This window comes from Bombyx mori, chromosome 11 (assembly GCF_030269925.1).
Source record: "Bombyx mori chromosome 11, ASM3026992v2".
NCBI lineage: Eukaryota > Metazoa > Arthropoda > Insecta > Lepidoptera > Bombycidae > Bombyx > Bombyx mori.
This window is the reverse complement of record NC_085117.1, coordinates 4,203,190-4,220,383: the sequence shown is the minus strand read 5'-3', so window position 1 is coordinate 4,220,383 and position 17,194 is coordinate 4,203,190. Positions and strand designations below refer to the sequence as shown.

Below are 17,194 nucleotides of genomic sequence, written 5' to 3'. Positions count from 1 at the left end.
ACCTTAGTCTAGTTTTTCCACCAGCTTCCTTCAATGTTGCCGGCATTCGGCCTGCTTAATGGCGCCCGGGACGCTGGTGTTTGTGGCCTCCTTGACAATGTCCATCCACCTTTTTTTTATTGCTTAGATGAGTGGACGAGCTCACAGCCCACCTGGGGTTAAGTGGTTACTGGAGCCCATAGACATCCACAACGTAAATGCGTCACCCACCTTGAGATATAAGTTCTAAGGTCTCAGTATAGTTACAACGGCTGCCCCACCCTTCAAACCGAAACGCATTACTGCTTCACGGCAGAAATAGGCAGGCCGGTGGTACCCATGCGCGCGGACTCACAAGAGGTCCTACCACCAGTAACACAACGTCCACCTGGTTGGCGATCTTCCTCGACTTCTCTTTCCTTCCACGTGACCTACAACTATTAGTTTTTCCAAGTTGTCAGGATTTCGTCGGGCCACGTATCCGAAGTACTTGAGGAGACGCTCCATATGTATTAAAAAATGTTTAATGCATATTCTAGATTATTCTAGAACGTTCGGCCCGGGAGTAATGCGCAATACGTTATGGTCGGCTCACTGAACACGCCTTTACATTACAAAACCTGTTGAGCGTGTCTCAAGGAACGCGCTGCCGAAATCCGTGTTTAAATATGTATTATGAAATGCTTATGAAAAAACAATGCATTGAAAAGTGAAAAGTACAATCACTGTTCGCTATTTCATATATAGTTTGATTTGTAAGAAACTTTCTAGCGTGTTTTTTAGGGTTCTGGTTTTTTTAATTGATTAAATGTGTGAACGGGCTCACGGCCCACCCGGTGTTAAGTGGTGATACGTCCAATATCAAACGCTACCTTGAAACATGAGTTTTATATCTCAGTTGAATAGTACAAAGGCTGCTCCTCCCTTTGCAAAAGAAATGCATTGGTTCTTCGCGGCAGAAATGGGCGGGGTGGTGGTATTAATCGCCTAAGCTCCCAAGAAGCCCCACCACCCGATGACGTGCTTCAGGAATACGCAAAAGCTTTAGAAAATGTCACTGTAGACCTGTTTATGTTTAATAGTTTATTAATACTACTAGTGTCAAACCGGTCGATAAAGTGAAGCTTTTCAACAATGAATCGTCGGGTAAGTAATTGATATGCCGAAAATTTAACTAAAGATTTTAAATTGCGAATCATCATCATTCTCCTGTCCTTCTCCCAGTCACCTGGGGGTCGGCGATTCATGTCTCCTTCCATACTCCTCTACCATATACCATTTTTTCACTCACTCCCTTCTTACAAATATCGTCTTTCACGCAATTCATCAATCTCTTCTTAGGTCTATCTCTTCTTCTATATCCCTCCACATTCATAGTTAACACTCTCTTACCAACCTCTTAGTCATTTCGTCTCATTCCATGTCCATACCATCCCAAACGCGCACTTCTCAGCTTCTCTGTCACAGGTGCCACTTCCTCTAATATATTCATTCTGTATTCTATCCATTCTCGTTACTCCACACATCCATCGCAACATCTTTAAACTGCGAATATGACTATTAAAAATACTATTAAAAAGTCTTTTAAACGAAAAAATGTGCTCCAAATTGAGATTAGGGCTTTGTAAATTTTTTAGCATCACTAGACGCTAGAGTTCCTCCTTACAGTCTGAGATCGCGGCTCATCCAAAATGTTGTCTCGTTCTAGAAAATTCCATCGCATTTATTATTTAGACGACGTTTTTGTGTCATTTCCTATATCGATCGATATTAAAAACATCTCGGATTATTCTCGTATAAGCACGTCCTTAAAAAAACTAAAAAAAAAAACGCGGAACGCTGAATACTGGCTGAATACTGTTACGTCAACCTTGACATTTTAAGTCATCTTCGCCTTCGTTTGACATTTAAGGTTTTTTTTATAAGCAGCGACCCAGTTCAACCTATGCCTTTTACTAAAGATCAAATTTTAATGTGTTTCCGTTCGAAGTTTGACCTTATAGGGGTAATCTGTCAAAAGTCTAACAGCACTAATAAGTCTGCGACATTTTAATAGGTAAGGAAGCTACAAAATTTTGTTTTAATGAAGACTAGAGGTCCCGCAGTAGTCGAAATTCGACTATAATTAATTGGAATTGTAAGTGTGTACACTATTATGATTGTATTTTATACTTCTATAATCACAAATTTCGCCAAGACTACACTATACAAAATATTAACAAAGAGAAACAATATTTAATCTATTCTCAGTTTTACAACAGAATTGAATTTAATACATTAAATCAATAAAAAAAAACGTTACACACACTACCATGTATTTGACGCACACACGCATGCATACTATTTATTTATTGTCAAACATTTTGTTCTTGACGTCTGTGCTCAAATTGAGAATAGATTAAATTATAATAAAGAAATATAGTCGAATTTCGACTACTGCGGGACCACTAGTAATAAATAGTTTTGTGCAGGTTTGACGACGAAAGGAAGATCTTCCACCGAGCTTTTTTTTTTTCCTACCTAAGCTGATAGCCTCGAGAGGCTATTTCAGCGTAACCGTGGCTAGTAGGTGAGCTCACGGGGCTCAAACCTGATGACGATGCTAACACGAACCCTAGCAAGAGCCGTGCTTCGCAGAATCTACCACCGGATCGGAAACGCGACCCACTGAGAAGATCCGGCGAGAAACTCAGTGGGCTGTGTCTGGGAGTTAATTTACTCGTCGAGCCCTTCGTCGCAAGCGACGGGTTCGACGAGAACGGTGACCGGTGCTTGGAGTACCTAGAAGCACCGTTAGTGGATCGGGAGGATCCGAGATGACGTGTTTTGGGCGACGTCGACTGCTTTCCATTCTGTCCGCAGGATTGGGAATGTAGTTACCGGCGGCCACGATGAGAGGGTTCTCGTGTCGTGCCGCTTTATCGAAGTGGCGCATCGACGCCGACTGTAGATACTTACTGATGGACTCTAAGTCCAGGTCGTCATGGAGGTCGACGTTCCTGACGAACCACGGGGCTCCGACGGCTATCCTGCAAAAACGGGATTGAATAATTTGGAAGGATATTAAGTGAGTGCGGGCCGCGTGAGCGAACACTACACTTGCATAGGTCATGACGGGGCGTATGCAAGTTTTGTAGAGTGTCGCCTTATTTCTACGGGACATTTTACTTCGCCTGCATATCATCGGGTAAAGACGTCCTAGAATGAAGGCGGCATGATCGCGTACCGTCTTAATATGAGGGCGGAATGTCATCCTTCGGTCGAGGGTGACGCCTAAATATTTGACCTTCGGGGCCCACGGTATGGGCTGGTCGAACATCGTGATTGGGCGAATGACGGAGGCGGAGGTGTCGACGCGCCTAGACGGGAGAGGGATGCTCAACGTGTCTTCCACCGAGCGGTCGGAGCTTTTATATATATAGCTTATCTTGAAAATATCGTAAACGAGATTCAGGCATCTGTCAAATATCTTGTGTTGTATGATGGCTACCCGCCACAGTTTTTTTTTTCGTTTATTGAACCTGACGGTAGGTGCGAGCCCTGTGCCAGCTACGGTAGTTTTACGTTTGCCTATCAAGACACAGCTCAATATTAACTTTCCCCTTATGATTTTTAGTAAACGCATTGCATAATGCGCTCTAACCTCGCATTGAATGTGCCATTCCGAACCTAACTACATTCCAAGCCGAGTTAACAACAAAACGGTTTCGGAAAGCAGAAAGTTTTAATTTTGTAGTCTCAATGTTAATTTAAATAGATGTTGATGGAAAAAAAAATTGTAGTCCGTAGCGCTGTAGCTGGCGGATGTAAAAAATCGGAATTATTTTGTTCAGGTAATTTTTTCCCCTACCTATGCTGATAGCATTGAGATGCTATTTCAGCTTCTCCTTAACGTGTAGGTGAGCTCACGGGGCTCAAACCGGGAGTGTTGCTAACACTGGCCCTAGCAAGAGCAGTAGGTACTTCGCTGAATCTACCACCGAATCGGAATCTCGATCCATTGGGAAGAAACTAAGTGGGGTGAGCCCCGCCGCTTTAAGCGTTTCACATCAAAAAGAAAACCTATAAAGAAAGTAATGATTATTTTGAAGACGCCTTTCATATAAAGGAATTATGCTTCAACTACCAGATTTTGTTGTTAAAATTGAATGTACAAAGACACTCTTCCTTATTTTCTACGCTGCGCAGTCGCAGAGCTTGGAATTGAACCTTAATAGTCAACGACGCAGACCAAAAGTGAAAGGTATTAGAAAAAAAGGTCAGACGTATCTTTGAGATAACGTAACAAATATATTGTAATATTATTGCGGTGTACTTTGTTCTATTTCGTGTACGCGGTTTCAAAATTAGGCACGATTTTTACGGTGATTAAATTTATAATTATGTTGCATATAATTAGATATTATACCGTTAACACCTTAGCTGCGGGAAATAAAGTCGCCTTGGTTATCTCCTGAAATTAAGCAATGGATGGCCTGCCGAGATAAAGCTCGAAAGAGGCTAAAACGTCAACCGTCCGAGCGCAATCTAACATACTATAAACTATTACGTAATCGGTGCAATCATCTATGTCGAGATGCCAAGAGACGCCATTTCCATGAATCTCTCATAAATCGTAAGTCTTCTGATGTATGGAAATTTTTAAAATCCGTAGGCATAGGAAAAGCATCATCTACGTCCTACGGCGGTCTCGATTTAAACGCACTCAACAAACGTTTTTCTACACCCTCTTTCTCAGTTGATCAGTGTCGTAAATCGAGAACTTTGCAAACGTTACTTACTCTCCCTTTGCCTAAGCATTCTTCCTTTAAGTTTCAGTCAGTATCGACCAATGATGTTCGTAAAGCTATTTTATCTATTTCTTCCCATGCTGTAGGTAGTGACAACTTGTGCTCTAAAATGCTTATCCCCATTCTTGATATACTACTTCCTTGTTTAAGGAACATAATTAACCATTCCTTACAATCTGGATCCTTTCCTAAATCCTGGAAATCCGCTAATATTATCCCTTTACTTAAAACCAGCAATCCTTCGTCGTTGTCACATTATCGTCCTATCTCCATACTTCCTTTTCTCTCGAAAGTGTTGGAGCACATTGTTCACAAGCAACTACAAAATTTCCTCCTCTCCAATAATATTCTTAGCAACTTTCAATCAGGTTTCCGATCGGGACACAGCACGGTGTCTGCGTTGCTGAAAGTGACAGATGACATTCGATGGGCAATTGAAAACCAATCCCTAACCATTCTTGTACTACTTGACTTCAGTAACGCATTCAACTGCGTGGATCTCGATATCCTGCTCGGTATTCTTCGATCCCATAACATTACTACTTCTGCCCTAAGGTGGTTTGATTCATATCTTCGGGGCCGTTCACAACGCACACGTCAAAATGAATCCTTCTCAGACTGGGTTGCTGTTGATGCTGGCGTGCCTCAGGGTGGTGTTCTCTCTCCTCTTCTTTTCTCAGTGTTTATTAACACAGTCACTACTTTGATATCCTCAAATTTTCATCTTTATGCAGATGATTTGCAAATTTATCATCACTGCGCACCTAGTGAAATTGATAGAGCAGTCAAGGATGTTAATTGTGATTTGGAAAACATTCATGAATGGGCAACGTCTCATGGACTCTTACTTAATGCCAACAAAACACAGGCCATCATAATTGGTAGTAGATATGCTATTCGTGCATTAAATCATTCTGCAATTGGATCTCTCATATTGAATGGCCAACCAATTGTCTTTAGTGAAACTGTTAAAAACCTTGGCGTTACCTTTAACTCTTTCTTAAGCTGGAATGAGCAGGTTAACAATGTTAGCAGCAAAGTTAACTTTGCATTCCATTCACTCAAATGTCTCCAATATTTTTTGCCTTTGGAAACTAAAATTTCTCTTGCCCAAAGTCTCATTTTACCCATTTTGGACTACGCTGATGCTTGCTACTTGGATGCCACTGAGGAGCTTCTCAATAAGCTTGAGCGTTTGCAAAATTTGTGCATCCGTTTTATTTTTGGTCTCAAAAAATATGATCATATTTCTGAATTTCGCAAAAAGCTCAAGTGGCTCCCAGTCCGTTTCCGCAGAAATACTAGAATGTTGTGCTTCCTATTAAAATTTAATATCCTACATAATCCTAACTACCCACAATATTTACGTGATCGCTTTACCTATGCCCGTCCCTCCATTGCTCCTTGTAGAACACACATTAAAACTCTCCTCAAATGCCCTGTTCATAAAACACATGCTTACGCAAAATCATTTTCTATACAAGCAGTTGTACTTTGGAATTCCCTCCCTCCAAGCATACGAGCGTGCAAAACCATAGCAGCGTTCAAGAAATCTGTTAAATTACTTATCCTTACCATCTTAAATAAAGTATATATATATTTGTATAATGTATTATAATACAAAGTAAGTATATGTTAGTATGTTATATATATATTGTTTTGTATATTGTTATATGTATATATTATTATATGTAATGTTTACTGTATGCACTAGGTTTGTGTTCCTAATTCTTCTTTCCTTTTGCGGGCCTACTGGAAGAGATTTCAGCATGAAATAAGTAGTGCCCTTGTACTCTGTATCCTTATTGACGTGTCTTTTCTAACAGCTGTGTGTACAAAATATATTAAATAAATAAATAAATATTAAATAAAGTCATAAACCTCCGTTTGGCGCGGCGACTGGTCGAAATGCGCCCCCGCATATTTCCAGCAGCGCGGGGCAGGTCTTTCTCGACCCATCAGCACTAAAGTACATTAAAATGCTATAACTTTGCGAAAATGTACTGTATACAACTTATAGTATATAGTTTTCGGTGTCAAACTCTTACAAACCTTAGAGTATACATAAACTATAATATATGTATACTCTAAGTTATAAACACTTGAAATAATCGGCTCGCATCCGAGAAAGACATATTTTTCTTCATTGTGACGGATAGGAGCCAGTTCTGCAATTAGGGTGTTAATAAATAATCGTATTTGACTTAAACAGAAATGCTTTAAGCTTTGTACTGCAAATATTACCGGTCACCGTTCTCGTCGAACCCGTCGCTTGCGACGAAGGGCTCGACGAGTAAATTAACTCTCAGACACAGCCCACTGAGTTTCTCGCCGGATCTTCTCAGTGGGTCGCGTTTCCGATCCGGTGGTAGATTCTGCGAAGCACGGCTCTTGCTGGGGTTCGTGTTAGCAACGTCATCAGGTTTGAGCCCCGTGAGCTCACCTACAAACGTTAGGGTTACGCTGAAATAGCCCCTAAGGCTATCAGCTTAGGTAGGAAAAAAAGAAAAGAAGCAAATATTAAGTATTCATTCTTTTGCCATTAGATGCATTACGTGTCTTCCTATTTTCCAGTTTCGTCTAAACAGATGGCACTGAACTACCAATGGAACTGGTATGTTATTTTTAAAACCTTTTATTAGCTCGGTACATATTATTTGTTTTTATGTATTCACAGACTTCAAGACGTCCGATTACCTTAATTGTTTGCACACACATTAACACGCGATGACGATACAATAATTTTACAAGTTCGTTCTAATATCCTGAGAGCAAGAATGAGTGATGATAGATGGACCTTTCGCCTGACGTCATGGCCAGGCCCTCGGGAAATAGAAAAAAAGGAAGACCTAGAAGCAGATGAGCTGACGACATCGAAGGGACGGCTGGTATAGACTGTGGGTGGAAAAGGCCATAGACAGAGACTATTGGGTATCTTTGGAGGAGGCCTTTACCCTCAAACAGAGGGGTTCACGCTAATCTAAACTTAAAACAAATCAATTGAAAGTAATTAAAAATCAATAATAGAATAGTAATAATTTATATTTAAAATGTATTCGTTTTTCCACGGGTGAAATAAAGGCTTTTTTATTTTTTTTAATGTTATTTATCCTGAGAGGTATTAACTCGATAAAAATAAAGTTGAAATAATATGTATTTTTTTATAATAACAACTGGGAATAAATCACGTACGGTGATCCGGCCACAATTTAGGATTCCCTGTGTTATGGGTACCAGAGACTGATTTTTTTTTTTTTTTTTATTTTTTTTTTTATTGCTTAGATGTGTGGACGAGCTCATAGCCCATCTGGTGTTAAGTGGTTACTGGAGCCCATAGAAATTTACAACGTAAATGCGTCACCCAACTTGAAATATAAGTTGTAAGGTCTCAGTATAGTTACAACGGCTGCCCCACCCTTCGAGCCGAAACGCATATTACTGCTTCACGGCAGATATAGGCGGTGTGGTGGTACCTACCCGTGCGGACTCACATGAGGTCCTACCACCAGTAATTACGCAAATTATAATTTTGCGGGTTTTGATTTTTATTACACGATGTTATTCCTTCACCGTGGAAGTCAATCGTGAACAATTGTTGAGTACATATTTCATATGTCTAAATATATATATGACGGAGAGGCAGGTTCCATGTTGTTTTTAAAATGATGACGACAGCGTTGCTGAGGCCATTCTCTTCATAATTATCATTGCCTTCCATAGTTCAGTAATTAAGACTCGCTTTTCCAATGAATACCATTTATTACATTTCAAGTGTACAGCTAAATTTGCTCATCACACAAAGTTTGCCCGATGTGGGAATCGAATCCCCCTTAATCGCTACGGTAATTTGGAATTGGGAGTTTTAGAGTTGGACCATTAACAACGACAAAAGATTGGTAATATTATTTTGCGAGTAGGTAGGGGAGGGTCCATTGCGAGTCCGAAGGTTTGGTACCTGTTAATTTGAGATTAGATTCACCACCCACCTCGAAATGTGTTACTGAAATCTCTATTGTGCCACCGCCTGTCTCACCTTTCAGAGTGGAAGACCTGACTCCCTCGCGGTAAGAACATGTCAAATATCATTATCGTGATCACTAGCCCACGGACGCCCACTGCTGGACATAGGCCTCCTAAGATCCGCCACAACGAGCAGTTTGTGGTGTCCGCATCTCGATTCTCGCGCATGTCGTCCGTCTACCAAGTGCTGTGGTCGGATATGCCTAAAAACTAGTAATTAGGAGGTGCAGTTAGATAGTATTTGGGAAACAGACGAGGAATCGGTAGGGTAGTGCCAATAGTGAGATGTAGCCAGGGTTGAGTTTGTGGATAGTCATTGTCCGGATAGGCAAATACCTAACCAGTGTACGATCATGGAAAAACGACTGTATGTGAGAGTGAACCAGTAAAATTAATAGCGTTTCTCGTTCACAGCGCCAACTTAAGTTCAACGACTCGAGTGTGAACGTTTAATATTCTAAGCGCTTGCAGTCGTCGCGCGAGGAATAGGAGTCAACAACGTTTTTACTATACGCTTACTTTTTGTTCCTTTTTTCCCTACCTATGCTGATAGTCTTGAGAGGCTATTTCAGCTTCTACTTGACATGTAGGTGAGCTCACGGGGCTCAAACCGGGAGTGTTGCTAACACTGGCCCTAGCAAGCGCAGTGCTTCGCAGAATCTACCACCGGATCGGAAACGCGACCCACTGAGAAGATCCGGCGAGAAACTCAGTGGGCTGTGTCTGTGGGTTAATTCACTCGTCGAGCCCTTCGTAGGATCGACAGTCGCAGACGCAGACGCTAACAGATCTTCTGAGTCGCGATTCTGCTTCGATAGTAGAATTTAGTAGATTCATTCGCGAAGCAGCTGCTCTTGAGTTGTTAGGTCTCCTTCGGAGGCGCTCGGGCAGCTGTTAGCAAATCCCACCCCTCCTGGCTGAGCCTCTGCTCGCCCACCTGTCCTGGTGAAACTGGAAAGGCCTTCGAGCCACCAGTAATCCTTCAAACATAAAAAAGGCTAATGCCCATGTACCGTCTTCACAGAAATTTCATTTTAATAATGCACAGTTATCCATATAAAAAAATTTAACTGAAAAATCAGTCTACATCAGGAATCAACCTGAAGATCGTGCGTGATAAGAACTCGTAAGTAAATCGTGAACCAATTTAAATACCATAACGCATCTTTCGTTTTTACCCTTCTTAATCGTTGGTAACGTATTTTTTTTCCTACCTATTCTAGTGACCTCGAGGGACTCATACTAGATTTACCGGACGAGTAGGTGAACTTACAAAGAAGCTTACGTGACTAATTGGCTAACACGAGCCCTAGCAAGAGCAATGCTTCGAATCTATTACTGGATTGATATCGCGACGTACCCATCAAAGTAGCTGAAGGATATTTTAATGTGTTTAATGTTTTTCAAGCTTAACGATGCCCTCCACAAAGCCAAGGATCGCAGAACATGGAGAACAATTTTACATGAGAGAATAATGTAGCGAGAGAGTCACGAACCTTAATAATAACGAGGAATGTTTTTTCTGAATTTGTTTTATTATTTTGGTGAACAACAAAGTTACGAATCTAATAGACTTTTATCCGGACAGACACATCTATACACTTTAAGCTCAAAAAAAAGCAACGCCTAGATGCTAGATCTGCTTCAAGCGAATCCTTGTATTTAGACTCAATAGGACGTCGGTTCATCTTATGTAAATTATTCACGTCGTTATTTGTAATGTAATGAATATGTTTAATTGCCAGTATTCTGCTTGTCCTAATCCCACATTATATGGCTTCGATGCAACATGTTCTTTCATCATGCTGTATAGGCATTTGGCATGAGTTGTCCGACTAGCCTCCTGACATAAACCCCCCTCGGGCAATTTCTTCAGTACTACGAGTATATCCGTTATTTTGACCTTTGCAGTAGACTTCTGTTTCTTCTTTTGGCGTCTCTTACTCTAGAAATTTTCAGGGCGGTGATACCTACCTATGCCGGCTCATAAGACTCTCTAGTGATCCTGATGCTAAGAGTTTGCTGAAGAGCATGGAGTGCATCGTGAATCCAACCGTCATCTCGGGCCTTCGATGCTATTGACCTTCGAATTTATTCGGATTTCAAGGCACGTGGTCAGAGGTGCACAGCTCTTTTTAGTCGCTTCACTCTTGACAGAGTGGTCGTTATCATAACATTCGAGAGGACAAATTTGATACGTCTTACTATGTCCCTAAGTCAGAGGAAGTCTGAAAGTGGCACCCGTGACAGAGAAGTTGAGAAGTGCGCGTTTGGGATAGTATGGACATGTAATGAGACGAAATGAAAATGAGGTTGGTAAGAGAGTGTTAACTATGAATGTGGAGTGGATATAGAGGAAGAGGTAGACGTAAGAAGAAATGGATGGATTGCGTTACGATAAGACGATAAGTGTATGAGGGGAGTGAGCGAAGAAATTGTATATGATAGAGGAGGAGAAGTATGGAAGGAGAAAACATGTTGCGCCGACCCCAGGTGACTGGGAGAAGGGTAAGAGAATGAAGACTATGTCCCTCTATCTCTTCATGCTCGAGGTCACTCTACTGGACTAATATATAGTTAAGGGACCTTCGACAGCAGACTTCATTTGGTCGATCCACCTCACAAGTCCTATTTCTTCTTCTTCTTTCTTGCTGGATCCGGCCTTCTGTGGACTGGTTGTCAAGACGGAGAAATTGTCCAAAGAAAGCTGCGGTCCGAGATGTTGTTGAAATAGACGATGCTTGATGCTGTGAAATATCGCGATGCCAGAGGTGTTGTAAATTTTAATTTTTTGACGTGACAACGTCTTATAATTCGATGGAGCCGGCTGCACGCACGAAAAAACATGATTCATGCGACGTTCCCTCGCTCTGAGGCGTTCCATTTAAGGCTTGAAGTGCAAACGAGAGCGCGCAACGAGCGACAAAGAGGCACAATCGGACTCCGCGTTCGCCAGCGTTCGACATCTGTCTCTCTCCTACTTGAGTGAGCGATGCATCCGCGTGGACAGCTGCTATACAATAATACATTTACATGTTTTCATCAAATATGAAGCTCAGTGAAAAGTGAATGTGGTGTCAACTGTCTATATAAAATATCTATCAATCAAATAAAATTTAAATTTTCTTTTGAAAAATGAAACCATTCCATCAGTATTTTCATATGACGTTGTCACGTTCAACTATCGTCAGTTAACCGACTTTACAGACAACCGAACTTTTTTTTTCTAAAACAAATAAATAAAATCTTTAGCAATAAATTAATATCATTGTAGTTATTATTACAGTGTGTACTTATATTTAGCCTTGACTGGCATACAATGTCGATTAGGTTATATTGATAAGGCAATATCAATTAAAGTATCATTATATAAAAAAAAAAACACGTGTGACACTCGGAGACTGCCACGGTAAAGCTATTGCATAGCATTTTTTATTAACTTATGCAATTATAAATCGACAATAATAATTTAATATTAAAATAACAATAAAATAAGACCACGCTATATTTATAAACATTAACAAAAGTAAAACATTAACTGTCCCCTTCACACTAATAAATATAAATAAATATTTTACTAACAATCACGCCACGTTAACTGGTCCCGTGATAAGTTCGTAAAGAACTTGTGTTACAGGTACCAGATAACGGAAATAAATTTAAGATTTTTATTATACACATACATATATTTAATATACATCCATAACCCCGGAAAAGACATTTATATTTATCATACAAATATCTTCCCTCGGCGGGATTCGAACCCGCGACCCCCTAGTGTAGTGACCATGTCACTTACCACTACACCAGACGGACGTTGCACTCATAACCTAGACCGCGTGAAGGAGAGATGGGCAGACTTTTCATGATGTGCACGCGGCAGTGCGATGTCACGCCACGCGCATAATCACAAATAAACACTACACAAGCAAAACGTGTGAATGTGTTGAACGCGAGCTACATAGTAGGCGTAGTGGGGGTGTCAGGTTATTTTCGTTACGGAATTTCTTAATTCAGTCGCCGCGCTCAAGGCCCGCGATAGAAGCTATGTAATAGCTTAAAACAGCTGAATTAATCACGATAATTTTGTTATGCCGGCCACTGACATGCGCGCAAATATTCGTACATTGTACGAATGTTTGCGCGCATGTGAAGGGCCGTCAAACATTCATTCGCAAACCTAGCGGCTGTGCAAATGGGTTCGCATACTCAATTTGCGAATCCGTTTGCGCTTCCTCCTACACTTGTTTACGAATGTTTTACGAATTTCTCCTCCTTTTTAATTCGTCAATAGAACATTGAAGAGAAAAAGAGTTTTGAATTCTTTCCCAGACATCATTAACAGCCATGCTGTTTTTATGGGATTTCTTTTGATGAAGATACGCTACACAGTAGACGTCACGAACTATGAAAATGGCGATACGTCCGTTACCTTCGCAATCGTCGGCGCAACTGGGCAAACGAATGTGTGGGAGACTACGCGAAGGTTCGCGGTTCGCGCGCTTTGATGTCTTGTAAAAAATCGACACAGCTTGGAAAACCACGAATGCAGCGAAAACTTTGCATAATCATTTGCAAATGTCGTCCCTCACTTGCGGGTTTGCGTATTCGTGCGCATGTGAGTGACCGGTATTAGGTACGGATGTTTTGATCGACCTCAGAGAAGATACCATCACTGCCTATTTATATCGTATAGCAGCAATGTGTTTAGGGTTTATTTATTTATTTATTTTATTATTATTTGTGGTCCTTTGTTATTTATTTTTTATATTTGTTAACCTATAACAAAGATTAATAAGTTAATATATCACTATGTCCTGCTAGTAAAGCATACAAATATTAGGTGTAAGTATAATCTACATAAAAATAAAAATAAAACTTAAATTATAATTATTTAACTCTATTCTACTTGATTGGGTTGAAAGGATGTCTTAAGTTGCCCTTAACTCGTTTACCTCCGGGGCGTGGCGCGTCCCAGCCCCAGTGTGGTCAGAGCGCGGAGGGCCCAATCTCGGCGGTGCTGGAGTCATGGTCCAGACGGCTGGCTGATCCTTCGGCTGGTCGTAGGACCGTCGAGGCGATTCGCCCGGTCCTTGTGGATTGGGTGAATCGTGACAGAGGACGCCTCACTTTCCGGCTCACGCAGGTGCTCACTGGGCATGGTTGTTTCGGTGAGTTCCTGCACCGGATCACAGCCGAGCCGACGGCAGAGTGCCACCATTGTGGTTGCGACTTGGACACGGCAGAGCATACGCTCGTCGCCTGCCCCGCATGGGAGGGGTGGCGCCGTGTCCTCGTCGCAAAAATAGGAACCGACTTGTCGTTGCCGAGTGTTGTGGCATCGATGCTCGGCGACGACGAGTCGTGGAAGGCGATGCTCGACTTCTGCGAGTGCACCATCTCGCAGAAGGAGGCGGCGGGGCGCGTGAGAGACGCACAATTCCGCCGCCGTCGAGCGGGGGCCAGGGAGGCGGATCTCGCCCAAGCCCTGGCCCTCTAAGTGTTTCGGGTCCCCCTCACATGTCGGTCTGGGGACCGGCGAGGGGGGCCTAAGAAGACGACGTGCAAGCTGCTCTGCACGCGTTTTACGCAAGAGCATCCGGGTGATGGAAGGCCGGCTATCCTCGACCCACGCTGGTTCTGGCCCAGCGGGGTATTCCGTAGGGTAACCCACTCTAACCGGCGCCATCTAGGCGGGCTTCGGACAGTCTGCCGACCGAGAGGGCTGGTGGTCGTGGCGCCGACGACCGCCAGTCCGGCGTCCCGAGGGGGAGGGTGATGGGAGAGATGTGCTCCGCACTAAACGCTTCACTTTCCCCCCTTTGCCTTGTCATGAGTTCTGTCTCATGCGAGGTTTGGACGTTGGTTGTTGAGAGACAGGAGGTTTTAGTCAGTACGACTCTGACATACCCCGCCCAGTATCCCCAGAAAAGGGCGGAAGTCCGGCGATTTCCTCCTGAACAAAAAAAAAAAAAAAAAAACGTTTACCTATCTAAGCTATAACAAAAGAAGAATAACTCGATAATATTCGTTTAAAACTAATAAAACGTATGCGGTGAACATCACTATCGATTTAAATTTTAAGTGTCCCATAATATTTATCAATCTTAGTTGTTAACAGATAATATACTCTTCATCACTATCGATTGTAATTTTAAGTGTCCCACACTATTTATTAATCTTAATTGTTAACAGATAATATATGACGGAGGAGAAACGCTGAAGGAATGTTTTTAAAAAGTGTGACGTCAGCATTGTTGACGTCACGGTCTTTAAGTTCTCGATGATGACTCATGTTTGGGCTTCCAAAACAAAACTTCACGAGAACTGCGTATATTGCACGAGAAGCATAACAACGTTACAGAGAGATCCGTACTGTACTACGGCTCGGACACGAATGAATCAACGCTAGACAGCACGGCCGTATTTATAGGACTTCGTACACGTCAGCGTGTTTACAAGTATTAAACACGTGAGCGTGTTTACAAGATTTTAAAGTATTGAAATTACAATAAAAGGGACTGTTTAACATCAATTTCTTATCACAGAGTAATTAGTTGATGATCAGTAGGTAAATAGTCATATTTGCGCCGACACGGCCATACTGACAGGCGGTGCGTGCTCTGCACCGGCCTCATTGATTCTCGTAGGTTTTTCTTTGATTCTCATTGACCTGTAGGAATTAAAAGTTTCTCTGAGTAGCGCATCTGTTATACTTGCGTTACTTGTAACTATGAAGGTTTGAGACTTATTAATGCGATTTGATTGAAGGGTTCTCGGCGGTTCTCGTAGAGTTCTCGGCGGTTCTCGTAGAGTTCTCGGCGGTTCTCGTAGAGTTCTCGGCGGTTCTCGTAGAGTTCTCGGCGGTTCTCGTAGAGTTCTCGGCGGTTCTCGTAGAGTTCTCGGCGGTTCTCGTAGATTTATTTAAGGTGTTCGGATAAGGATGTTGTGTAGTGTGATGTTGTGGCGTACACTGTGGTACTTATGTAGTGGGCGTACACTGTGGTACTTATGTAGTGGGCGTACACTGTGGTACTTATGTAGTGGGCGTACACTTGTGGTACTTATGTAGTGGGCGTACACTTGTGGTACTTATGTAGTGGGCGTACACTTGTGGTACTTATGTAGTGGGCGTACACTTGTGGTACTTATGTAGTGGGCGTACACTGTGGTACTGATGTAGTGGGCGTACACTGTGGTACTTATGTAGTGGGCGTACACTGTGGTACTTATGTAGTGGGCGTACACTGTGGTACATATGTAGTGGGCGTACACTGTGGTACATATGTAGTGGGCGTACACTGTGGTACTTATGTAGTGGGCGTACACTGTGGTACATATGTAGTGGGCGTACACTGTGGTACTTATGTAGTGGGCGTACACTGTGGTACTTATGTAGTGGGCGTACACTGTGGTACATATGTAGTGGGCGTACACTGTGGTACTTATGTAGTGGGCGTACACTGTGGTACTTATGTAGTGGGCGTACACTGTGGTACTTATGTAGTGGGCGTACACTGTGGTACTTATGTAGTGGGCGTACACTGTGGTACTTATGTAGTGGGCGTACACTGTGGTACTTATGTAGTGGGCGTACACTGTGGTACTTATGTAGTGGGCGTACACTGTGGTACTTATGTAGTGGGCGTACACTGTGGTACTTATGTAGTGGGCGTACACTGTGGTACTTATGTAGTGGGCGTACACTGTGGTACTTATGTAGTGGGCGTACACTGTGGTACTTATGTAGTGGGCGTACACTGTGGTACTTATGTAGTGGGCGTACACTGTGGTACTTATGTAGTGGGCGTACACTGTGGTACTTATGTAGTGGGCGTACACTGTGGTACTTATGTAGTGGGCGTACACTGTGGTACTTATGTAGTGGGCGTACACTGTGGTACTTATGTAGTGGGCGTACACTGTGGTACTTATGTAGTGGGCGTACACTGTGGTACTTTTGTCGAGGCGTACACTGTGGTACTTTTGCCGAGGCGTACACTGTGGTACTTTTGCCGAGGCGTACACTGTGGTACTTTTGCCGAGGCGTACACTGTGGTACTTTTGCCGAGGCGTACACTGTGGTACTTTTGCCGAAGTGTACACTGTGGTACTTTTGCCGAGGCGTACACTGTGGTACTTTTGCCGAGGCGTACACTGTGGTACTTTTGCCGAGGCGTACACTGTGGTACTTTTGCCGAGGCGTACACTGTGGTACTTATGTTGTGGTGTAATTTTGGTAATTAAAAATAAAAACTTATCTTTGAGTGTTGATTTTGTTGCTCGACCATGCTGATTTGTGGAGTAGATGTATAGGCTCATCGGCTATTGCTGGAGGGTAGTCTTCTTCCGCCGATATGGTTAAATGGTCTCCAGGTTGTTGCTGAGCGGAGGCGGCATGTGAT

The 17,194-nt window shown here is 42.5% G+C and overlaps 1 long non-coding RNA gene across 1 annotated transcript; it reads left to right on the top strand.

Annotated features, from left to right (window-relative positions):
- The first annotated feature begins 6,821 nt into the window (after positions 1–6,821).
- Positions 6,822–7,864, top strand: LOC101746884 (uncharacterized). Its single transcript, XR_009974223.1, has 2 exons — positions 6,822–7,383; positions 7,447–7,864. It is a non-coding gene; the product is annotated as an uncharacterized LOC101746884 (long non-coding RNA).
- Positions 7,865–17,194: the final 9,330 nt, after the last annotated feature.